The sequence below is a fragment of the Cervus canadensis genome, chromosome 12, assembly GCF_019320065.1.
Source record: "Cervus canadensis isolate Bull #8, Minnesota chromosome 12, ASM1932006v1, whole genome shotgun sequence".
Classification (NCBI taxonomy): domain Eukaryota; kingdom Metazoa; phylum Chordata; class Mammalia; order Artiodactyla; family Cervidae; genus Cervus; species Cervus canadensis.
The window spans coordinates 23,250,297-23,276,511 of NC_057397.1; the positions used below are offsets into that span (position 1 = coordinate 23,250,297).

General features: G+C 43.5%; 1 protein-coding gene across 2 annotated transcripts in view; it reads left to right on the plus strand.

Annotated features, from left to right (window-relative positions):
* The first annotated feature begins 19,139 nt into the window (after positions 1-19,139).
* The window catches only part of FAM110B (family with sequence similarity 110 member B), a 139,007-nt gene continuing 131,931 nt past the window's right edge, over positions 19,140-26,215 (plus strand). For both annotated transcript variants that reach the window (XM_043483192.1, XM_043483191.1), the window contains exon 1: positions 19,140-19,449. The gene's annotated coding sequence lies outside the window, so the exon portion shown is untranslated. The remainder of the gene's footprint in view (positions 19,450-26,215) is intronic.

Sequence of the window (26,215 nt, forward strand, 5' to 3'; positions counted from 1 at the left end):
TCATGCATTTCCCAAGATAATATATATTTTAAAAAAAAAGCATGAAATTGTATATCTTCATTTTATCAGATTTTTTTTAATGTGGAACATCTTTTTAAAGTCTTTATTGAATTTGTTACAATATTGCTTCTGTTTTTTTGTTTTGTTTTTTTGGCCCCAATGCATGTGGGATCTTAACTCCTTGACCAGGGATCGAACCCTCAACTCCTGAATTGAAAGGTGAAGTCTTAACCACTGGACCACCAGCGAAGTCCCTGTACCTGCATTTTAAACTTAAGAATGACAGAACATGATATGCCAAGATTCTAGGGCAGACGTTTACTCACTACTATTAGGGCTCAGCTAAGAAAATAAATAATTGGTCACCCTACACTAAAACCAGTAGAGCATGGTTGGGAGAAGCAAAAATGCTGATTTCCACTGCTTCATTCATTTTAAATGTTCATCCTTCCCACCCACCAGAAACTGAAACTTCAAGTACAAAGTACAGAGGGCATCCCAGAAGGCAAACAAACTTTAAGGGGAAAAAAAGAACATTAAAGGCAAGAGAAGAGAGAAAAGACCTCAAAAGAAATGTATGCTAAGGAAATCTTGTCCTTTGTGTACCCAGCCTGGACCAAAAAGAGGTACTTCCTAAGCAACGAGAAGGCAGTGGGTAAAAGAGAATAATACAAATTTCACCTCTCGCCTCAGTCTAAAAGAAAGGTACTAAATAAATACTGCATCAGTCAGGACTCTTTCTGTTGGCAATGACAGAAACCTGAATCATAGTTAAGCCAGAGGGAAGTTCATTGGCTCACATGTCTACAGTCTAGGAAGGGCAGAGGTAAAACTGGTTCCCGGGGGCCTGATACCACATCTAACCATCTCTCCCTCCCTCCCGTCCTTCCCTCTCCCTCTCATTTCATCTTTCCTCCCTCCCTCTCTTCATGTCTCCTCCTCCCCTCCCCCAACCCTCTGCTCTCTGCCCCTTCCTTCATCTTTCCTCTCTGCACCTCAGCTTTGTCCTAAGTGCAGTCAGACAACTCCACATACAGGGAAAACAGGCTTCCAGCAGCCCTGGGCTCATCCCAAGGGCTTTAACAGGAGAGAGAAGATGTCTTCCTGGCCAGCTCCATTTTCATCTTGAAGGACGCCAAGAGGCTTGGCTTGGTCTACAGGAACATCTCGGTGGCGGGGAGATAGCAACATGGCCAGCATGGCTTGGATCACTTGCCTCTGACACCATGGTGGGACTCAGAGAGAAGAAGTCACCCAAGAAGAGGGAAACACTTCAGAAGAAAGAGTGAAAAAAATCACACAGTGTTTAGTGCAAATGTCTGTAAAGCATCAGAACTTTGTCTAGGTCAATGCTAGCCTCCTCTCCAGGTATAGATTTTTTTCCATAACTTTATTGTTGCATCATTGAAACATATTAAATATCACATATTAAAACACACAATTGGATCAATTTTGACATATGTATAACCCTTGAAATCATCACACAATCAAGACAATGAACATTTCTATCATCCAAGATTTGCATTACAAAATGGCTGCTTCCTTAGTTTTGCATTCCAAATCTTGCACCAAAGTATCTCTTATGGCCCACCTGGACTGGAAATATTCAGGGAAGGGAGTTCTGGGAAATAATTCAACCTGGACTAGTTGACACATTATAAAACCACACCTTGTCCACTTGCCATACACATGTCTTTAAGCCACACTTAATTTCCAAACAGAAATGATAGCAAAGTCCTATTTCTATTGGACATGAGGCATACAACAAAAGCAGGGTAATTCTTTACCCAAAAATGAATGCAAAAATCTTCCTTTGTCTGATGTCGATCTCTCTTCTTAACCACCTGTCTTCTTCGAGATGACTTCCACTCCTTATTTGCTACCTTGTAATGTAAATACTGAGCTATAAAGTAAACTACTATTAATATATGTTAGGATATTGGGAAAGGAGAAGAAAAAATTCTTGGTTAATTAATACAAATAATTGTATTCAATTAAGGAAAAATGCTCAACTATCACAATATTCAGTTCTCTAAATATTACATGGTCATAGCTGGCAACTACAATATGTTCTTCTACTGTGTGTGCTAAGTCACTTCAGTTATGTCCAACTCTTTGTGACCCCATGGACTGTAGCTTGCTAGGTCCCTCAGTCCATGGGATTCTCCAAGCAAGAATACTGGAGTGGGTTGCCATTTCCTTCTCCAGGGGATCTTCCTAACCCAGGGATCGAACCCTCGTCTCTTAAATCTCCTTCGTTGGCAGGTGGGTTCTTTACTGCTAGCGCATTAATTATAACAAGTTCTACTATCAGCCAAAGTTCCCTTTGCCTCCAGGTTATGCACCACTGGTGGTGCCTGTGCGCCTCTGTGAGACCCAAACCTTCACTCCCGAATGGTCTGATCACTAGAAATCGCGCCTGAATTGGGTATCTGTAGTTTCCACTGATTTAACTCTGAGGACAGAAAAGTACTAAGAAGTGCCCCAGGGGACTGTCTGCACTCCAGACACGCTGCTCCTTATCCCCTCTGTGAAGTAGAACCCAATTATTCCTTGTGGTTATGATTAATCAATCCCAGCCAGTATAGTAACTACCTTCTTTGCCTGTTGCTTTGCTGGCTAGAGCATCACCAGGTGGCCAGGTGACAGTCTCGACTTCCAGTTTAGTGGAATTACTTTTGTTTCCCCTGATGCCAGGATTTCTCCCTTTGGAATTTCCATTTCCATATAAAGAGTCTACATTTGAAGAAACAGGAAGTGCATATTTTTCTCATGGATCACCACGAGTCAGACATTTCCAATCTCTGATTCCTGAATGCCTGAATCCTGGGTATGGGAGGAACAATTGATTAGGAATTTATACTGCATCCTAGAGGAAATCTCCCCAGCTCCCCAAGGTGCTGCTATAATATATAACTGATGCTGCGAGTTAAGTCTTCAAAAGGCTAGTTCACAAAATGCTTCAGGATGGTGGGGACATGGTAAAACCAGTGAAATCTGTGAGCCAGGGCCCAGAAGAGCACTGCATTTGCTATGAAGTAAATTCCTTATCAGACGCAGTTGTTTCAGAGTCCAAGCTCGCTCTGCTCACTCTACAACAGGGCAATGAATCAGAGAGGAGGTACTGAGGCAAGGAACTCTTTAAGATGACAGCAGACTACCGCCAGATTCTTTCGTAGATCAGAGATGAGCAGGGAGGTGAGGAAACAAAGTAAAAAGGCCGCTAATCTTGCAAACATTTCCTAGAATGCAAGCCTCAGGCAGGAGATGTGTTCTTTTCTTCCTTCCTGCCATCTACAGGTGGACAGGGTTCTAAACAAAGGCACTTTAGTTTAACAGTCAGGCAGAGGGGCAGGATTCTCTGAGGCAGGCCATTCTGTATGATTATAATAACGAAAGCAATGGAAAGCAAGTCAAAGGAACAGCTCCAACGTGAAGTCAGAATTGGCTTTTCCCTGCAACACAATGTTATGTGAAACACCATGATGGGGAAAAGGCATTCTGTAGGTTCATGGATAAGGGTTTTGACAGAAGCACTGCAGGCAGAGAAGGCAAATCTGTATCCAGAGTAAGTGCCTACCGAAGTGAGAACAAAGCCCTGCCCCATCTGTGATGGACGTACTTTAAGAAATCAACCTGCCACCAGGTAGCTGGCTGACAACCATGGGTAATGTGCCATGGCTGGTCCTCAGGGTTAGTCTCTGCCGCAGGTTGAATACTCACAATGGCTGTAGTCACGCCAGTATTGGTGAACAAAAGTCCTTGTTGCTGAGCCCAGGCAGAACTTCCATCCCTACCACTAGGGCCATTTTGTTCACGAGCCCAGCGGGTGATGAAAGGAGGGGTTGGAGAATGAGGCTGACTGGTATCTACAGAATAGGTTGTCCTCTTCAGCTGATTATTAAACTCCTCCTCTCTAAGATCACCCTTTATGAGCACTCACATATAGATGCACATTTATGTGCCCATTCACAGGCCTATCCTCTCTCCCCTTCCCCTTGGGGTTGGCATTTGCACCATCCTGAGAGCCAGAACCTCCTTAAATCTTGTATACCAGGCAACTCACCTCATCTTACCATCATCCTGACCCAGGTTCACATCTCCAAATTTTTGAAAGACCAAGCAAATCCTATTTTACACCTTCTAGCATATAATTTTTTAGAAATTGAGGAAAAGGGGAAAGATGCCAGAAGACTGAAGAGGAAGAACTATTGACCAATCCTGCCCACAAATTCCAGAAGTTATTGACTCACCATAACCTCTAGAGCATGCCAGGCTGGGTAGTATGAACATTTTATGCTGAAAATAATAGGGAGTCATCAAAAAGATTTAAATTTATATCAATAGACTGATGTCACTAGAGTAGCCGGACATGACTTAGCTGACTAAATAACAACCACCAAAAATTCATAGAAGTCTCCCTGATTGCAGTGTGGACCATGGAACAAAGGGGAAAGGATTGGAAATGGAAAGACACATGCTCTTCCTGAACGAGCTTAGAAGAAGTGGTGGTCACTGTATCTCAATAAAGTTTATCAGAAAAGAAGCAGTGGTCAGTTCTCATGCTAGCCTAGCCTAGGTTTGGGGGTAGGGGTATTGTTGGAGTAGTTGAAAGAGAAGTTGTAAAGATGAGATAATAATCACTGAGTCCTAGAAAAATATGCAGATAACTAAGAGATGAGAAAAAAGGGAAGGTAAATTCTAGGTAAAGAGTGATTGACAATAGAGATCTAGCCTAAGAATTATCAGAATATATGCGGCCTTGTTACTATGACCCAGGACAAGATAATCTCAAGGAAAATCGGCCCCTGGGGAAGAAGTAACTCTTTTCATTGAACCCTGGGATATTCTACTGCATGCAATGACACTCATCTATACAACTGAGGACTAACTGTTCTATTTCATGTTGTCGGAGAAGGGCATGGCAACCCACTCCAGTATTCTTGCCTGGAGAATCCCATAGACAGAGGAGCCTGGTGGGCTACAGTCCATGGGGTCGCAGAGTCGGACAAAACTTAACGACTAACACACATATTATGTTCTGGACCTCAAGCAATTAATTCATTTAACCTCTCTCAGGCCCAGGTTTCTCTTATGTACAATACTTTGAAGATTGTTTAGAGGACTATGTAAAATTTAACTTCATGCCTTTGTGTATTATTAATTGCTCTTAAATGGTAGTTATATTTATTATAATTATTAATAATGGCAACATGAGGAAATATATAGTTATGTGAATTTGTGAATCCCTCCCCAAAATGGATCCACTAATTAACAGATGTTATCCCGAAATAGGATTTTGAATTGATTCCTTCTTTGGGTTATACTTGGTTTGGTCCTATTCAAATTATTAGCAATAGCGTTAATGAAAAATAGAATATAAGTTGATTAAATTTACAAAATGACATCAAGCTGGGAAATAAAGCAGGTTTGATAGTAAATTAGAATTCAAAACAGAAGCAAAAATGGTGGCAGAGTAGACCATTAGATGCAGTTATTAGAGATTTTATTTTTTAAAAATAAACCTACATCAATTTTCTTTTTATTCTTCGAACATGCTGACTTAATTCCTATATTATGGCCTTTGCACTGGTTTTCTCCCGCCAGAAATGTTACACTCACTTGGCTGGCTTTAGTGTGTCATTCAGATCCCTGCTCAAAATCGACTCTTTTCTTTTTTTTTTTAACTTTTTATTTTGTATTGGAGTAGAGCCAATTAACAATGTCCTGGTAGTTTCAGGTGAGCAGCAAAGGGCCTCAGCCATACATACACATGTATCCATTCTCTCCCAAACTCCCGTCCCACCCAGGCTGCCACGCAGCTTTGAGCAGAGTTCCTTGTACTATACAGTAGGTCCTTATTGGTTATCCATTTTAAATAGAGCAGTGTGTACATGTCCATCCCAAACTCTGCACTATGCTGGGCTTAGTCACTCAGTCGTGTCTGATTCTTTGTGACATTATGGACTGTAGCCTGTGAGGCTCTTCTGTCCATGGAATTCTCCAGGCAAGAATACTGGAGTGGGTTGCCTCCTCCAAGAGATCTTCCTGACCCAGGAATCAAAGCCACAGCTCTTACAGTGCAGGTGGATTCTTTACCACTGAGCCACCAGGGAAGACCCTCTATTGCCTGAGGTCTTCGCTCAAATGCCATTTCCCTATTGAGACCTTCCTGAAGACATGACCAACAACTCCATACCTTCACAGCCACTAGATTTTTCTGCTCTTTGAAACAAACACACTCAACATCACCTGAAATTGTCTTATACGTTTATTATCATATTATTTGAAGATTTTTGTTTCCCATGAGTATACAGTACAAAAACTTTGTCTACTTGCTTCCTGTTGTGTTATCAGAGACAGAAACTTTGCCCTCTATGTTGGTTGAACAAACAAATGAATTAATGAATAAATGAATGAGTGAACTCTTTTTAGGAGGCACCCAGACATTCAGCATTTTCCTTCACTGCCTTCCTCCTAATTCTGACTTACTGTTGTAAAAACAATAGCATATAATTTATGTTTCTGGTTTGTCGAGTATATAGCCACTAAGGTCTCATCTTGCTTGGTGAGTTCTGTAACTCTACTTATATACAATCAGACAACAATTACCTTCAGCATATAAATGTTTTAGATTCTTTCCTCTTTGGCTGGTCACATAGTCATAAATGATTGGAAGGATTTGTTGTTTGAAGAAGCACCAAAGACACTTCATACTTGTTGCCTTCCAAATAACCTTATACATACCTGAAATTTCTCTTCCATAAGATATTATTCTTATCATCTCTTTTAAGAGTTTTGAAGCTTTTCTTATCACTGCAAGAAAAGAAATCCAAGTAAATTAAAAGGAACAGAAGCTGGAAATATGCAGGCATACTTGTGGCTAGAGTTATTCTACTTGTACATTATGTGGTTTACCTCAATGTGTGGAAAAATACGTAAGTGCTTCATTGTATGGGGGGTAGTTGTATCATGTAACTTAGATGGTTTATTCTTTCTTGGAAGTATTTTATGATGAACGCATAATATGCTGAAATCTTTTCTGAATAATTAATGTATACTTGCTTAAAGAAACAATTGTTATCTTCAAAAAGTATGTTTCTGCTTGCTCTACCTTTATTAAAAGCCTTCACTAAAAACGTTCCAATCCCATAAATGTTCGGGGCGGGGGATGCCTTTAGGTTTAGTGAAGTCATTTATGCATAGGAATATATGGAATAAGTAAGACTTGCCCATCGAGAAAGACAAAAGGAAGAATTCTGAGTTATAAATATATCAGACTTGCTTACAACAGGAAATTTTCAACTTTTCTATTCCAGATAACATTTCTCTACCATTATTGGGTGGGGGTAAATCAATGTGTACAATGTATACAGAGTTTTCTGTTACATGTATTACACTCTTCAATATGAACTATTTAAAAATAAAATAAGGGCCTCTCCTGGTAATATAGAGGTTAAGACTTCTCATTCCAGTGCAGGGGGTGTGGGCTCAATTCCAGGTCGGAGCACTAAGATTCCACAGGCTTTGCAGCCAAAAAACCAAAACATAAAACAGAAGCAATATTATAACAAATTCAATAAAGATTTTTTAAAATGGTCTACATAAAAACCAAAAAAATGTTTAAAAAAATAAAATCATTAAAATCATCAAATTATTTGGTTTAGTTTCTGACACTCTCAGTAGTGTCATCAATTTCACTAACAAGAAAAAGAAACACTTCTTTAGTATTTAGTCTTGAGATCTACTGCTCTTCAAGATCTACTGCTTTATTTTTCTTTCCAATCTTGAGAATTTATGGGAACTTAAAAAATTCCTATGTCTGTAATATTCTGATTTAGGCCTTCTAACCTGATTATAAAATTAAGATGACTTTAAAAGCATAAACCAAAACTTCTTCTTATTCCAAATGCTCACAGTTGTTTTGTATGTACAATTTCAAAACATCTGTTTTATATAAAAATTTGTTGAATATTAAATCATATAATTATGATACATAATACTGTATACTTCAACTAATCTTGTCTTTATTTGTACATTATAAAGTCTTACTTTATCATTTAATCATGTCGATCAATAGAGGTCAAAGATACTCAACAATAATATTCTATATTAAAGTTAGAGATAAAGGAACAGTGCCTCTCATATGAATATCTAGAATCTTCTGAAATACTGTTTAGAAGCAAGAAACTGTTGGTGTGTTATTTGTCATCCACTAATGATTCTTACTCTCTCACTTCCAAACTAACTCCTTTAATAAATCTCTAATAAATCTGTCTACCATAGTTTCTTCAGGGTAGTTATCAATTTTTTTCTAATTTACACCTTATTTAAATTGTAATTTCTCTATGAGAAAAACCCTATACTCCTCTTTGTAACCACCCCATGATATAAAGTCCTATTTAAATTTTACTTCCTTGAAGAAACTTTTATAATCTTCCTCCATCTGATTTCTCTATAAAGCAGCTGTTTGAATTTATTTGAAAGTAATCTTGCATTATATTTACTTGACCTTGTTCATCTGCTGAGGTTTTTCCATGGGTGTATTATGTTGCTTAAAGTAGTTGAAAATTACTCATGGATGGAAATCACATCTTTTAATTTGCTATGACCCCTCACAGCCTGTCTATATCATATGCACAATGAATATTCTACAGTTTGATGTGTGATTATTATAAAACTTTGTTACAACAGAACACAACCGTTGACAGGGTGCATCTCCGTAAGTTATGTAACTGCTTTATTCTAGTGGGTACAGGGTAGAAGATGACAACCTGTACATACCAATCTAGTCCTCATGCAAAGGTTTATTAAAATGCCCTTTAAAATACAATAAGTGTCTACATTTTAAGTAGTTGTGTCCTTGTTTAAAAGATTCTCTCATTAAAAACAGCAAAGACTGAGACTTCTCCTGGTGGTCCAGTGGCTAAGACTCCACACTCCCACTGCAGGGGGCTTGGGTTCTATCCCTGGCCAGGGAACTAGATCCCACAGGCCACAAATAAAGAGTTCTTATGTCACAACCAGAATTGAAGATCCCTGTGTGATAACTAAGACCTCGTGCAGTCAGATAAATAAAAAAAGATTTTAAAAAAGAACAGCAAAGATTTTCTTAGTGAAATTATTAATACATGTACACATAGAGATAGGCAGATAGATGCTGATACATGCTAGTGTACACATAGGACATTAGAAGCTTATGAACAATGCGTGTGTGTGTGCTCAGTCAGTCACGTCCAGCTCTTTGAGACCCCATGGATTGTAGCCCTCCAGGCTCCTCTGTCCATGCGATTCCCCAGACAAGAAAACTGTAGTGGGTTGCCATTTCCTCCTCCAGGGGATCTTACCGACCCAAGGGTCAAACCTGCATCTCCTGCAGCACTTGCATTCATAGAAGATTAACAAGAATATTTTGTGCTTCATATTCCTGAGTGTGACTTTGTGGATCTTTTTAAGGGTTAGATGCTTCTGGAATGTCCGGTCCTCATTCTCTCCTGGATTCTGGTGGCTGTTACCAGGTGGGAAAGATGCCCTGCTGCTCTTGGTAGCTATGCTCAGAGTTGGGACTTCTCCGGCAGGACAACACTTCTTGTGCTCGGGACTGTGCAGGAAGTGCTGTGGTGTCCAGACTCTCTGAGGACTGGGAGTTGATGAATATAAAGTGACATCATGATTATGCCACTATCAGAGCATCTGTTTATCTCAGTGAGTGTCTGATGAAGTTCTGTCAGCTGCCTCTGCTTTTGCTAAGCAGTATGAGAAATTTCACCTGGGGCAGGATGGGAGGTCAGCTCCATCCCCTGTTCTCATGTAGCTTAGGGTCTGGAGAGGTTAACTAATGAGGAGCCGTTCAACTGCCATCAATTGAACAGGACAACTTATGAGTATGTGGTGAGATCTGAGCTCTGAGATGTATGCAATCTAATCCAGTGTAACTCAGGAAGACCTTCCAAGAACAGCATGCTTACGATGTTGATTAGGAGTTTGGGAATCCAGCCAATCTAAAATTCATAAGCAATTATTCTGCTTTATGACTATGAGAAAATCGTGCTGGTGTTTAAAGTTTCTGGGCTTCCCTGGTGGCTCAGATAGTAACAAATCCACCTGCAATGTGGGAGACTTGGGTTTGATCCCTGAGTCGGGAAGATCCCCTGGAGAACGGCACGGCTACTCACTCCAGTATTCTTGCCTGGAGAATCCCCATGGACACAGAAGCCTGGCAGACTGCAGTTCATGGGGTTGCAAAGAGTCGGACATGACTGAGCAACTAAGCACCCACACATTTAACGTTTCTACCTACTACCTTGAATAAAACTCTCAACTAACTTCCCTGGTGTCTCAGACAGTAAATAGTCTGCCTCTAATGTGGGACACCCGGGTTCAATCCTCGGGTTGGGAAGATCCCCTGGAGAAGGAAATGGCAACCCGCTCCAGTGTTCTTCCCTGGAAAATTCCATGGACAATGGAGCCTGGAGGGCTACAGTCCATGGGGTCACAAAGAGTCAGACACAACTGAACGATTAACACAATCAGTCAACATCTAAATAGGGAGTACAGACTATCAGAGGAAGACAAGTGCAAACTGATAAAAACCCGTAATCACACATGGACATTTTTGTAGCTGATGCCATACTTCTATTGCCATTTCCTTCTCCAGGGGATCTTCCCAACCCAAGGATCAAACCCGGGTGTCCTGCATTGGAGGCAGACTATTCACTGTCCGAGACACCAGGGAAGTTAGTTGAGAGTTTTATTCAAGGTAGGAGGTAGAAACATTAAATGTGTGGGTGCTTAGTTGCTCAGTCATGTCTGACTCTTTGCAACCCCATGGACTGCAGTCTGCCAGGCTTCTCTGTCCATGGGGGTTCTCCAGGCAAGAATACCAGAGTAAGGTGCCATGCCCTTCTCCAGGATCCATACTTCTATTTTATCAGAAGCACCAGAATGGCAACCTATGTTAATTTGTTGTCCCAAAAGCTATCGATAGACTATGACTTAGTCTTACTGTAAATCAGACACCTGAGTCAGACAGAGCTTGTCGATTGGGTAGAATGGTGAAATGGGGAGTAGAGACACTCCTTTGGTCATCCCATTTTGTTTTTTCCCAACCTCTCTGCCTCCATTCCTCTACCTCATCCCTCTCTTGTGACAGACTGGCTGGCAATTGGCAAGTGTTGATGACCTCCAAAAATATCTACTTCGAAGTCTTGGCCACCGGTGGAGAAATGAGCAGAAAGTTAAGGATATGTGGAATTTGTGAGTAAATAAAACAAGCTGGAATCATTGAGCTGTTGCTCGAAAGATTGATTTTTATCGATTTCGGGAAAGGAAGAAGAATCACAGAAGAGGTAACAAAGAACACATCTGACTGGTTGTGAAAGTAAACAGGGGAAGTTATTGTGTTGTATTGAGGGCAGGTAAGAAGTGGATGGTTAGATGCATGAGTGAAAATATTGACAATGAGAGATTCTGTAACAGATGAGTCAGGGAAGGATGAGTGGGTGGAGGAGCTAAAAGGCATTCTGACATTTTGTTAAAACCTCCCGATCATTTGCAGCTGATTTCTACAAATGTCAGAAATAGCATTGCTCATCCTGTAACACCAGGTGACTGAAAAATAAAATGCCTCCATGAAATTCTGAGTATATCTTTACCAAACACTGAGAATCCAGAACATCTGCTTTAAAGAGTTCAGGGGAAAAATACATATTGAACCCTAAAGACTCAGAAGCCTGTGTACCTACTTACCCGTGTTTTAAAGAGAAGAAATTGGTGATTAAGCATCGTTACCATCTGTGGTTCAGGGACCTCATGTTTCCTGACTTTTCCCTTTCTCCTTATTCTTATCTAGTTTGCTCGTTAGACACTCTATGGTATAATGGTAGAAAGGAGGAGCAAAATCCAAATTACTTCATTTTTTCTGGCTGCTAATGAACTGATTTAATATTTGATTAGGAAGAGGCTGGAATGAAATTAGAGATTTCAGTTACTTGTGTCACCTCTGATTTTTTTATTCTGGGGAAAATAAGAATTCGTAAGCTCTATACAAAATAGATGGATGATGTTTCTATTATGGAAGTAGCTAAACATTCTAAGCTCACAGTTGTTACAAATACTTTAAAAACTATCCTTAGTACATTATTCTACCCAGTCTATGAGAATGCACAGGGTATGTATATTAGCCTAAAATTTCACATACTATGCAAGCAAATTCTGATGACTTAACCCTTTAGAAATAGTTCAAAATCTTGAAGTAACTGGAAATGCTGAGCCAGATGAAAATAAGAGTTCGTTTATTTCATAGAAGCGGCCACAACATCTCAGTACTGAAGCCTAGATGTTTCATAGATGGAAAGGACCTGAACAGATTCAAACTCTCTCCATCACTAATTGGTTATAGATGATATTTGGCAATCTAGACTTCCTCAGGAAATTTTTATGTGTTCGGTGTGAATAACAGAATAGGAAAATCAATTTAATTCAGTTCAATTAAACTGACAACATCTGCATGTCCTGAACAGTCTCAGCTCCTGGGGGCAATCCTTGTTATTCCTGGTAATGGATCAGTTCAACAACTCCAAATCTCAGAGGCCAATGACACCTACTTCTCCTTCATCTTCACCCTTCATGGGAGAGTTTCCGGCTCCTGCTAAAATCTAGATTGACTCACCTTCCCGTGTTTGTCCTTTCAGCTTCTCCAGCATTTTTGTGAGTGGTTCCCTGTATTCACATCCCTGTTTCCTGCCTGCCTGGATCCTGACTCATGCCCGGGGGATAATAATATCATTATTGACAGTGTAGGAAAAGAGAGTTAGGGGCCCCAGAGACAACTGAGGGGAGTCAGGTACAGTAGTTGTTTGCTTAAAATGTCCAATCCATGGTAGTCTGGTATTTACGTACATACTATAGCATACAAGGGGCTTCCCTCGTAGCTCAGACAATAAAGAATCTGCCTGCAATGCAGGAGACCTGGGCTCAAGTCCTGGGTTGGGAAGATCCCCTGGAGAAGGGGATGGCTACCATTTCCAGTATGCTTGCCTAGAGAATTCCATGAACAGAGGAGCCTGGAGGGCTACAATCCATGGGGTCACAAAGAGTTGGACACAACTGAAGCGACTTTGCAGCAGCACAGAATACAAGATCATGTCCTAGCAATGTCAGATTGCTAGAAATGGGACTTCCCTGGTGATCTGTGGCTAAGACTCCAAGATCGCAATGCAGGGGCCCTGGGTTCCATCCCTGAGAGCTAGATCCCACATGCTGCCACTAAGAGTTCCCATGCTACAAGTAAAAGACCTGGCACAGCCAAATAAACAAATATTGAAAAAACAAATTGCTAGATGTGTGTAACCACAGACTTCTGTCTTCTAAACTCATCTTGGCTTAGAGCAGTAGCAACAGTTCACAGATGCTGATGGTCTAGAGACAGAGCAGTGTGAGTAGCACCAGTTCAGTAAAAGGCTAGAAAGAGAACTTCCCTGAGGATCAGAAAATGGGGTGGGAGTTAGAGATGAAAATTCTGCAGTTACAGGCAAATTGATGGTAGCTGAAGATAGAGAACTGGGGAAAAAAAACCCACAGGAAGAGTGCATAAGCACAAGCAGGCTGAGGGCAGAACATCACAGGCACTAGAATGTAGCCAAAGGTGAAAACGAGGCGTGAGGGTAGGAGCAGAAGGGCCCATGGAGATAGAAGTATGGGCTTGGGGCAGGCCATTTGGGTCCACTGAGGTGGGCGCCCTGCCCAGAATTCCTCAAACAGACATTTAGTTCCATGTGCTCTGCTAATTAAGGCAGGCTACAATGTCTGTGTATCCCTCAAACTCATACAGTGAAATCATGCTCCCCGCCCTCAAAGTGATGATATTAGTAGGTGAGGCCTTGGAGGTGATTAGGTCATGAGAGTGGGGCTCTCAGGAATGGGGTTAGTGCCTTCATAAAGCAGACCCCCAAAGAGCTCGCTGTCCCTTTCCCTCTGTCATCTGAAGACACAAGAAGCTGGGCTCTCGGACACCACATCAGGGGCTGCCTTTATCTTGGACTTCCTGGCCTTCAACACTGTGAGAAAACAAATTTCTGTGGTTTATAAGCAACCCAGTCTATGGCATTTGTGTTGTAGCAGCCCAAACAAAACAAGACACAGGCACATGAACATATGACATCATTTTGAAAACATCCCATCCAAATAGTTAACATAAAGTTGGACTAGCTTACTTGAAAAATCTAATCACAGACACTGCCTTCATTATGTCAATACTAACAAGACTTTCTGGGATGATGAGAGAAATGTTTTTCCTCTGTGTCTCCACCATGTGGCTAATGGCACTCGAAAAGCGGCTAGTGGCACTGGAACTGAAGCCTTCATTCAATCTAATTTTTAAATTTAAATAGCTCACGTGGTTAGGGACTGTGATTCATATGATTCATAGGCAAGGTTGATTTAGAGTAAACAATACGTAGGTTTTGGCACCCTGTAAACCAGACTTTAAATCCCCTAATTACTAACTCCACGACCTTGGATACCTCACTCACCTTCCCTGGGCCTGAGTTTCTTCTTAATAAAATGGGGATCAAAATATTTATGTTTAGGGCCATTGTGATGACTGGAAATGAGGCATGTATACTGCCTTACACAGATCTGTGCATGCATGCTGACTCATTTCAGTTGTGTCCAACTCTTTGCAACCCCATGGACTGTAGCCCTCCAGGCTCCTCTGTCCATGGGATTCTCCAGACCAAAACACTGGAGTGGGTTGCCCCGCCATCCTCCAGGGGACCTTCCTGGCCCAGGGATTGAACCCGCATCTCTTAAGTCTCCTGCTTTGGCAGGTGGGTTCTTAACCACTAGCGCCACCTGGGAAGCACAGACCTGGTACACAATAAATGAGAGCTATTACTAGTATTAAATGATGTGAGTCAGTACTCATTGGACATAACTCAACTGTTTTGATTCATCGATTATTAGCATGAACATGTAATAAACTGTGAAATGTGCAATAAAGATAACCCCTGGCTGTTACCTGTGGTGGAGTCACCTCTTCCCAAAGCAACTGGTGGTGCTTTTCTACTTAGAGAGTCTCTTATCTCCGCCTTGCCGTGAGCTCTGCTTTTTCAGCCTGATTGCTTCTAGCAAATCCTCCTCCTCCTAAGGAGCATCCCTCAGCGCTTCTTCTATAACCTCAGCTGTTCAGAGGAAAAGACAAATCAAGCTTGTTCAATCAATAACTATAATTTTACATACAATCCTAAATCCAAAGAGTCTTTTCCTGTGGAATTAAGAGCAGGTATTCACAGAATTTATTTACCTTCACCCTGGCTCAACATCACAATCTCCTGGGGGATTTTTTTTTTTTTAATACATAAGTCTATCCCTCTTCCCCCCAGACCAGAGAGGTGGTGTCTTAGGGGCACTCAACAGATTCTTTTTAGGGTCTGAAAAGCAGTGATGTATGCTCTGTTCCTGGAATGGGTTCCGGACAGTTGGGGTTGTTGGATCCCTGGTGAACTGAGAGATGTTACAGTGCTCTTGGGCAAGGAAATGGCACTGACATCACATAGATCTGATGTATGGACATGGGAAATCTTTGGATATTTGATTGACATTTTCACTGGGGAATCAGCCAATCATTTGAATAAATGTCATTCAGAGCTGGGCGAGGATTTCAGAACTACTCTTTCTTTTCTTCCTAAGCTACCCTTTCACAATTCTGGAGATGGTTCACCTCCTTGTACTGTTCTTTTCTGGGGCTCAGATCTGTTTATGATGTATTACTATTTTGCTTACAGGCTTTCATACATGAAATGTCACTAGTTCTCCACACAATTGGGTACGTACCCATGTGAAGAAAGACTGCTGAAAACTCTGAATAAGGATCAGAATTCCCATAAGAAAATATCCTTGGAATCAGAGGTTCAAAGCAATGCCTTTGAGTGCATGCAGCCCACTCCCTCACCACCAACACTCCTATCATTCATGGGACCTGTGAGTAATGGCTAAGCAACCCTCTGACTAGTGTGTGAATGCTCGTAGGGTACTAGTCGAATATTGTTATCTACTTTTAGAGACAAGAATCTCTCTGGGACAAAAGAATTCCAAGCACAGGCCAACAGCCCACTTCTGATCAGTAAAATTCCAGCATGATGAACCAAAGTCAGCAGTCCCCCAGAGTCTGTAGCAGACCCTACAATTGTGAGTCCAGAAGAGAAATGTTTTATATCAGCAAATACTGGGGACTATGAAGGCACCTGTTATTGGAATAATTAAGACAAAAGCATTTACTGGGATATTCTAGTTTTGAGGTGTCGTTATCTTCTCTCGTTTTCTAACCACATCTTTTATTGATTTTTGCTTTTGGGAAGGACAAAGTGAAAATATGGATTCTACCCTGGGCAACAGTAATGCCCTAAATGACACCCTTAGTCCTGTCTCAAGGCAAGCCTTCCTGATAAGTGACTGTCTTGTCATCTACTTTATTATGCAGGCCATTTAGGTGACAAGGGAGCTGCACTGTTTGGCTACATTCCTGATTTTCAGAGCCTAGGTCTTATGGGAATTGTTTATGGCTTTGTAAGTGAGTATTTTGGAAAGCAACGTAGCTCAAAATAGAATAAGCTAAAAATACAATTTATTGATGCATTTCCTCAGACGTGCAGCAGTTCTAACTGGTTTCAGAGATGGCTGCCCGTGAAAAGCGAAAGTGTTAGTAGATGATTAAGTGAAGATACTATTAGTGTGTTAGTCACTCAGTTGTGTCTGACTCTTTACAGCCCCATGTACTGTAGCCTGCAGGCTCCTCTGTCCATGGCATTCTCCAGGCAAGAATACTGGAGAGGGTTGCCATTTCCTTCTCCAGGGGATCTTGCCAGCCCAGAGATCGAACGCCTATCTCCTGCAACGCAGACGGGTTCTTTACCCTCTGAGCCACCAGGCTGCCTGGAGGGGCTTGTTAATTTTGTCAGGACTCTATCTGTTTTCCTGGCTCAGGTGGTTTTCTTCCCTAATAGGTTTCCTCCAGCCGCTGCAGGTTTCCATGGCATGGTCTCTGAAGCTGCTACATCAGTTCAGAAAAAGGCCCACCCCCCCTCATTAGAACATGTGCCAGCCCCCCTCCACTTTGTGCCAGGGATGAGATGCAGTCTGATTGACAGACCTGGGTCATGTGCTCCTAAAATGTCGGTGGAGGTGTGTCATACACAAAGGCAGGAAGCAATTCCCAAAAGGAAGAGGTTGGGGTAAAGAGATTAATCTTTTTTTTTTTTTAATAGACTACTTTGAGAAAGGTTGGTTCCATTTGCTACGGGAAGGATGAAAAATAACTTCATTCTACTGTTACACGACTTCAGGAGTTAATGGAGACCACAATATAATCTGTGATCACATGGAATGCATTAGTATGCCAGAGGAAAGTTCCATTGAAAACCCAGTATCATGTCACTTTCTTAAAATGGTTCTCTTGTAAAAAGCCAAAGGCTTATTATGGGAGCCTGAGTTTTCTTTATTTGATAATTTCTGAACTTACATGAAACAAGAGTCACATAATTCAAATATAGATGATCCTTCTGAGAAAACAGGATGAATGCAACTGCATTTCAAATGTGCTAAAGATATAAAATAAAATTTTGTTACATATCTTAGAGACGTAATTATGCTGTGAACTCATATCTCATTCAAAATCAACCATTTTGATAAATACAGATTTTCTCTTTTAGCATTCCCAATAGTAAACGTTAAACTAGAATGGGTTTAATATTCCTAAAACAATAAAACCCTCAAAACCCCAACCAAGTTATTAAGCAAATCAAAAGAAAAAGCATTACCAAACCATGCATTATGAGATAAATAAGGATGCACCCGAAAAGAATTACTTAATTTCTAAACATCAGCTGGTCCATACTCTAGGGGTGGTACATGGTACCCAAAGATTTTTTTCCTATATTCTCTAATGTCTTCTTCAAATCTTCTTTGGAGTCTCAAAAATACCTTCAGCATGTATGTGGAACCTAAGTAAATGGTATGGATGATCTTATTTACAAAGCAGAGACAGAGACGCAGATGTAGAGAACAAAAGTATGGATACCAAGGGGGAACAGGGTGGGTGGCATGAATTGGGAGACAGGGAATGACATATACATATTACTGATAGTGTGTATAAAACAGATAACTAATGAGAACCTAATGAGTACAGCACAGGGAACTCTACTCAGCACTTTGTGGTGACCTATATGGGAAGGAAATCACAAAAGCGGAGATTTATGTATACCTATTGGAGAAGACTCTTGAGAGTCCCTTGGATTGCAAGGAGATCCAACCAGTCCATCCTAAAGGAGATCAGTCCTGGGTGTTCTTTGGAAGGACTGATGCTGAAGCTGAAACTCCAATATTTTGGCCACCTGATGCAAAGAGCTGACTCATTGGAAAAGATCCTGATGCTGGGAGGGATTGGGGGCAGGAGGAGAAGGGGACGACAGAGGATGAGATGGCTGGATGGCATCACGGACTGGATGGACATGAGTTTTAGTAAACTCCGGGAGTTGGTGATGGACAGGGAGGCCTGGCGTGCTGCGATTCATGGGGTCGCAAAGAGTAGGACACGACTGAGCAACTGAACTGAACTGATAGCTGATTCACTTTGCTGTAGAGCAGAAACTGATGCAAAATTAAGAAGAAACTATGTATTGAGGTCTTCCCAGGTGGTTCAGGGGGAAAGAATCCGCCTGCCAATGCAGGAGACACAGGAGATGCAACTATACTCAAATAAAAATTAAATTAAAAAAATTAAAAAGCAAAACAAAACCAACCAATCAAAAAAAAAAAAAAAAAAAAAAAAAAAAAGCCTTCAGACACTTAGTTTACAAATACTGAGAGGGTGTATCTGAGCAGATGGAAGTCAATAGAAAATGTTGTCAGGCACCGACATCTAGGTAGGTGGACTGGCGAGTTCTCACACTCACAGAACAGGCTCCAGGTTTGGGGTTTCCTGGCAGTTAAGATCCAGCGCTTCTCCAACCCAGAGGGAATGGGGGGCCAATGCCGGAGCGCTTTGGAGGCGAGGCGGCGGGGTGATGGGAGTGAGGGGTGGGGATGATCTGGGGGAGGGGCTAGAAGGGGGGTTGCGGGAGGGGTGGGGCCGGGGGCGGGGCGCTCGGGGGCGTGCACACCGGCGGGGACACGCGCTACCGGCAGCGGCAACTCGCTCCAAGTTCCCTCCCTCGCTCCCCGGCGCTGGCAGCCGGAGCCCTCCCACTCGACTCAGACCGAGCCGCCGCGGCCGCCGCCAGCTCGGCCCCCAGCTGCCTCGCGTCCGGGACCCCGCGGCCTTCCCGGTCCCTCGCTCTGCCCTCCGGCGGCCCGGGCGGCCCGGCCCCCGTCCCTCGCGGGCCTCGACTCCTTCTCCCCGCCGTCCCCGGAGCCCGGTGCCCGGCTCGAGCCGCACAGGGGAGCGCGGCCGAGGTAAGTCTGGGCCGGGGGCCGAGTTGGGGGGCAGCGCCGCGCCCCGATCGCGCACAACGCCGAAGCTGCGCGCGGCCGCCGAACAGCCGGGTCCGCCTCTGCAGCTCCCGCCCGGCCTGGGTCTCGGCTCAACGGGGCGCGCGGGCCGCGTGGCCCGGACCGACCCTGGCCGGCGTTCCGGGCCGCGAGCTCGCCGCGCGCCGGGGGTTGGCGGGAGGCCGGAGCGGGGGCCCGGCGAGCTGGGCGCGCGGGTAGGGGCTCCGCCTGGGACGCCCTCGGCCAGGGGCCCCTCGCGCGGCCTCTCATCTCTGGTCCTGAGTACTTTGCGAGTATCAGTCTCTTTTCCTCGCGGGCTGGGAATTCCTGCAAGATATGCAGATTCCGAGGCCCCGAAAGTTTGTTTTGGGGGACCCTCTCGGGCCCCATCCGTGGTCTCAATTGTCTGGACTTTCTTTGAAAGCGTTCAGATCTGAAATGGAATTAAGTGACCCCTGGCGCGCTGGCGCCCCATCACCCCGCGGAGCTGGGAGCCCGGCCGCCGAGCGGGCTGCCCAGTCCGGGGGCTTTGCTGCTGGTGGTGGGGACCCGGGCGGTGACAGCTCTCCCTCCTTGCGGGGTGCAGGCCGGGGAGGGAAGCGAGGGAACTTCGCCGTGAGCTCAAATCCCTCTGCAGAGCGGAAAGCGAGCACCTGATGCCCGGTTTTTTAACCCTTAAGAGTTGGTGTTCAGCTTTATTGAGCCACAAAAAATTAAGCAGGCTTTCTTTCCCGCCCGAGACAGGAGCTAACTTTGCGTTTTTCCTGCCGGCCACGTCCTATTCACAACCTGGCACACATCTGTGACAACACTGCGTAGCTGATATGGTCAGGGCTGCGCGCTGGTCTGATTTTGAGGAGGCGGATAGTAGAGTAAGCATTTTTTGCAGTATAAATAGTAAATGACTGTAAACGACTTCCATTTTCTTCATTTCCCCTGTTGGAGCTCAAGTTATTTATTTAGCCTTTTTCCTCCCAATTTACACTTAGAGTCGTTCCATGGAAAATACCCGAATTAACTTGTACTTATTTTGCGACGTCACCACTCCTAGTCATTCCAATGAGCTATTTATTAAGTACAGTTATTCTGACATAAGGGTGAGTTAATGGTAAGCCAGGCGTCTTCCTCGAGTTAACACTCCATCGACTTGCCCTGTGGTATTTAATCTGTGCTATTACTATAGATGGTATTTTGACAGCCTGATAATCTGTAAAGAGCTTAGCATCATGCCCTCTGGGACATGGTGCTAGGGAAGTGTCAGCTGGTTTTATTTATAATTTTTCTTATCAGTCCATATGTTTTTTTTTTCTATGGAAAATGGTTGTTTTGGTTTTTTTAATCCCCAATCTTTTAATTTATAGTCTGTTTTAAGTCTGTGGTTTAGTTTTAGATCAGGATTGAGGTTGGGTCATTGTTTTGCTTAAGACAGACAGGCTGTTGTGTATGTTCTTATACATGAGATATAGCAGATCTCAGAATGAGAACACAGTTCTGCACCTGCTCGTATACAGGTACATTTCACAAGACATTTCAAGAAGACCTTAGGGGCCTTCTTGTCTAGGGAGAAGCCCAGACATTTGGAGAAACCTGGGCTCTGAGCCCCATCCTGAACCCCCTGGTTCTGTAGGTTTGGGATCATACTTTCAATTCCTCGCTTTCAATTCCTGTGCTGTGGCTGCTAGCACAGCAGTTGTGACTCGCACTGTGTCAAAAGGCAATAAAAGATAGATATATGTACCCTTTACACCTACATCAGCCAGAACACATAATTCTTACCCGTGCTTTAAAATCTGCAGAGTGTATAGTGTAACTAGCAAAGAAAAAGTAAAATGGCTTAATGATCATGCGTTCGTAACCGAAAGATGATGTTTGTTACCTAGATATTTGAAAAGATTGTTAGGAGTTAACCCTCATTTTGAGGTTCCCCCCTGCTCGTCACTTTTACCTTTGAAGTGGCATCTTTTTCGTTCCTAAACAGTTTTCTTAGCTAAGCCAAGGCTTGATGTTAACTCGTGGGGCCTGCAGAGCTGGGCTGCTGTGGGGACCCTGTGGCAGGAGATGGTGCTGTGACTGGTGCTGGTGGACTGATACGTGTGATCCAGTCGAATTGGAGGAGGGATTCCTTTCTCAGTTTTGTTTCTCGCCCTCTCCCCAAAATACACTCTTTCTGCATTAATACCTTCTAACAATCTCCTTAGAAATGGACTTGTAAGAAAAGTTTGTTCTTTGCATTTTCAGCTTTTTACCACTGTTAGCCAAATTTTTCTCTCTGAAAACCATGGTATTCCAGGTGTTAAGACAAACATTGTCAGTCAAAATTTGATTTAGTTGACTGTCCCCTAGACGACTCTTTTCCCATAACAGAGCAAGATTGATCATTCTGAGCCTAGAGGATCTCTCAGCAAACCTGCGCTTTTTTCTTTTTCTCCTCAACACTCAACTCCTAGGGGAGAAAAACAAATAAGAAACCTACTCACTTCTTGACTTTAAGACAGCCACTTACTAGGGTGGATTCTCGTGTATTCTGATTTTTACCGTCATTGTGCCACTCCATACAATGCTGCAAGAATTGAAATTCAGGCTGAAGCCTCTGGAGCTCTGCAAAGCCATGACTCATCCAGGAAAAAAATATTCACTCCACTTAGTACAGCACCGAGCAGAGGAGGTAGTGCAGGAACAAGGGGGTTCTGGATTGTAATGAGGATTATCTCTCTGGTCGAGTCCCATGCAAATGATGCTGCATTCTCTAAACTCTTGCAGCACAGAGTCCTTGCTGTTATCTCCTTGCTTCAGGTGAGGCTAAGTGACCTGGCTGAGTCATGGAGCTCCAGAGAAGCAAAGCTGCAGTTTTAACCCAGGTGTGCCTGTGGCTTGGTGGCTCGGTGGTAAAGAATCCACCTGCCAATGCAAGTAGGTTCGATCCCTGGGTCGGGAAGATCAACTAGAGAAGGAAATGGCAACCCAGTTCAGTATTCTTGCCTGGGAAATCTCATGGACAGAAGAACCTGGCAGGCTACAGTCCATGGGGTCTGAAAGAGTCCGAGACAACTACGCACACATGCGTACATATAAATGTAGTATTGATTCTAAATTTTGTTGGGATAAGTTATGGGGTGATTTGTATGGACGATTTTGGTGAACACTAAGTAGTAAGAAATTTAGGTTTTTGTTGCTCATAGATGTCATGGTCCAATTAGTTCAAGTCATTAGATACCAGTGAGGAAATGTATTGCAGAATACACTTTCATTGTTTTTAAACCCAGGTTTGTTTCTGGACTGTCTTTATGTGATACACAATTCTTGAAGTTAAATCATATGTATTCTCTCCTATTCTGACATGTTTGAGTCCCTCCTGCTTGTGAGAAGGGCCTGCAAGTGATTTTCACATTTCTAACTTTTTGCAGTTTGAGTCCCCTAAGGATAATCACATAAGAACACAGCATTTAAAGGCATGAGACTTGTTTTTAATTTTTTTTTAAGGAAACATTAGTAGGTGAAGCAAATTGTTTCCTTTTCCCAGTATGATTAAACAATTCTAAAGTGGAACTGACACTAAAGATGGAATTTGAACATTATAAACACTTTGGGGAAAAGTTCAAAGGTGAAAACTCTGCCCAAGGAAACAATATGTCATTTGGCAGACAGATTTCTAGAAAAATTTTAAGAATTCTGTGCTGTGTTTTATACATCAGAGCAAGATCAGTGGATTTTGAAATTGTCCATTTCCAGGTAAAGCTTTTAAAATTACAATTCGGAAGCATATGGGAAATTTTGGAGTAGTTAGGTTGTAATGCAAAGCATTTTTTCCCCCTCAGTACTCTGTTAGAAGTTACTTTCATCTTTTTTGTCTTTTTCAGGAAGAACCACTGATATCTTTCAAAATAGCTATTCTTGGCAGCAATTTTTTTATCCCGTTGACTGGAAGGTAATGAAAATAAAGTAATTATGTGAATTAATGTAGTTTAGTAATTTCTTCTATTATGATTGCTATATTAAAGAGATATTTATAGAGGGTTCTTTGTGTGCCAGGTCCTGGAGATAAGTGGTACCCAGGAAAGATAAGGTCCTTGCCTCATTGAGGGAGTCAGGTATAAAGTGGGACAAAATAGATGAAGTAAACAAGTAAGTGAAAAGCTCATTTGAAGCAGTAATAATTGCAATCAAGACTGAGGGAGGCATTCTCATCTGAGGACCTCATGGAGGCTGATTGAGTGAAGACATTATGTGAGGAAAAAGAGGCAACCTCTGGAAGGTCTCTGGGCCGAGAGGACAGACAGCCTGTGCAAAGGCCCTGTGGCCTTCGTTAGGAACAGGGGACAGCAGCAGAAGAGCCAGGTCAGCAGGGCCTACCTTGAGGCCCCAGGGTGAGGGAGGGGGGAGTTTCTGTTTATTCTGTATGCAGTGGGTCCTGCTGGAGGGTGTGACTCGGGATGTGGGGGCAGGCTCTCGTTTGCAGATTGGCAGCTCATTGTGCCCACCTCGTGGTGACCAGTACCAGCTGGGCGGGAAGGAAAGCAGAGGCGATACGCTGAACTACTGCTCACCCAACACACTCTTCCCTGGTAGCTCAGATGGTAATCTGCCTGGAAGACCTGTGTTCGATCCTGGGTTGGGAAGATCCCCTGGAGAAGGGAATGGCTGTCTACTCCAGTATTCTTGCCTGGAGAATCCCGTGGACAGAGGAGCCTGGTGGGCTACAGTCCACCAGGTCGCAATGAGTCAGACACGACTGAGCGATTAACACTTTGACAGAGTATTGCTCTTAAGATGCGTCATTGCTGTGTACACCACTGAGAAAGAAAGCAAACTTCCCATTAAGCTTCGCCTGTTAAGGACCTGCTGTGACGTGGATCCTCATTTCAGATGTCAACACTGGAAAACAGAGTTGCCTTAGATTTGGCAAAATCTGGTCTTTTCTGGAGACCAGGCTGAGAGGGCTTGCTGGTTTGTATTTCAGTTTTATTTGCGCCTGCGTAATATGAGTTGAATTCTGTTATTTGGAAGGCTCTGGGGGGAGGGGCTGTGTAGTGGGATCTCCAACCTCTGGGTTGGAAGCTAGTGTAGAAAACTGCATCCCCTGTAAGTGTCTTTCTGCTGCTTCGCAACCACACGAGAAGGCATCTGCAGATTCTGTTCCCGCAGGTGGACTGCAGACGGTGGGTGTCAGAGAATCAAGGGAACTGGGACAGTCTGGATCTGCCAGGCCCAAGGGGACACTCAGACACTGTGTGTCATTCAGAGTGGGCGGCACATCCCCTGGGAGCGCCGAGCTTTGTTTCTCTGTCACTGGGAGCGGGGCGGGGTGAGGGCTTGGGTAATCAGGCCAAGTAGTTGTCAGCCAGCAGACCAGTAAGCGGATGCCTGAGAGTCTGGGAGAGGGCGCCTTGCTCTTGGAGCTGGTGTGGGTTTAAAGATTGGCTGGATGGGCTGAGCAGGTTACCCAGGCTTCGGGAACCTCAGTTTCCTGATCTATCAGATGGGAAACTGCAGGACTCACTTCAAGGGATCGCTGTGGGGTTTAAGGAGGATGGTGCTGGCAGAGCAGCCAGCTCTCTGTGGAGCTTGGTTGGTGTCAGGGGTTACCGTCTCTTGGATGTCATCTGCCCCTCCATCCGTCTCGTGTGTTCTCATTACACAATCACAGCGTGAAAGTCTCTTTGAGAGACTCACCCCGACTGCTGAAGCTAAGGTCCCTGCTTCTCCAGCCACTCTCTGGCCCCCGCTCTTGTGCTATTTTCTTCACCTCATTCCTAAGGGAAATTGTGTATGTGTTGTTGTTATAAGTGTGTTTCTCCAGGTTGAGCAGGTCACTGTTGCAAGGACTGCTGTGTCCACAGGGCCTGGGACGTGGCTTATTTACCTACTGGCTGTGCGGTGATACTGCTGAGAGCGGGTCCTTCCCATGGGACCCAGAGACAGCAAGGCTCTTCTCCGTTTTTTCGGCTGTGATGATGGGCCTTCCAGCCCAGCGGTAGAATTCTGGGATCCACCAAGCAGGCTCCAAGCCAGCCTTCAGAGCGGACTTTGGGGATGGCAATTGGGGAAGAGGGAAAATTTCTATCTGGAAATACGGGTTTCCTGGGACTGTGGGACTGCTTGTGGTTTTGCGTTTCAGAGGGTGTCACCTGCTTCATCTTCCAGCAAATGTCACCAGAGGCTGATTACCTAATACCTGATATACCAGCTTAAAGGCACCCATCTCCTTCTATAAAGCACACAAGGAAATGTGCTCGGGAAGTGTGCCTGCCATACAAGGGACCGGGCTATCACATGTCACTCTGCTCTGCCCCCTGAGAAGCTGGCATTGGAGTTGGGGTGGAGCTGGCAGCCCGGTGAACCTGCCTGGTCAGCCCTCTGGATCATGGGTTATTCCTCCCATTTCTAAGTCATATTTTGTTACTGGTGATGCTGTATCCATTGTAATGGCTTTTGTTGCTTCACTGATTTTGATGCTGTGTTTTTGTATTTTTTTGAAAAGGAAATCATTTTGGAAATAAGAATATTGGTATGTTGTTCTCTAGGCTTTCATCTTTCCCAGTGTTTGCTTGTTGACTGTAGTCTTTGGGTGAAGTTTAGCAAATAAAATGGCAAGGATGTATTTTCAAATTCTCGTGCAAACCCTCCAACCATCCTAGATGGGTGAGCCTGTTTATTCACCCACATGAAAACTATGCATCATCTTCTGATCCCTGGCTCTCAGGGGGCCACTGTTTCCATCAGAAATGGACAG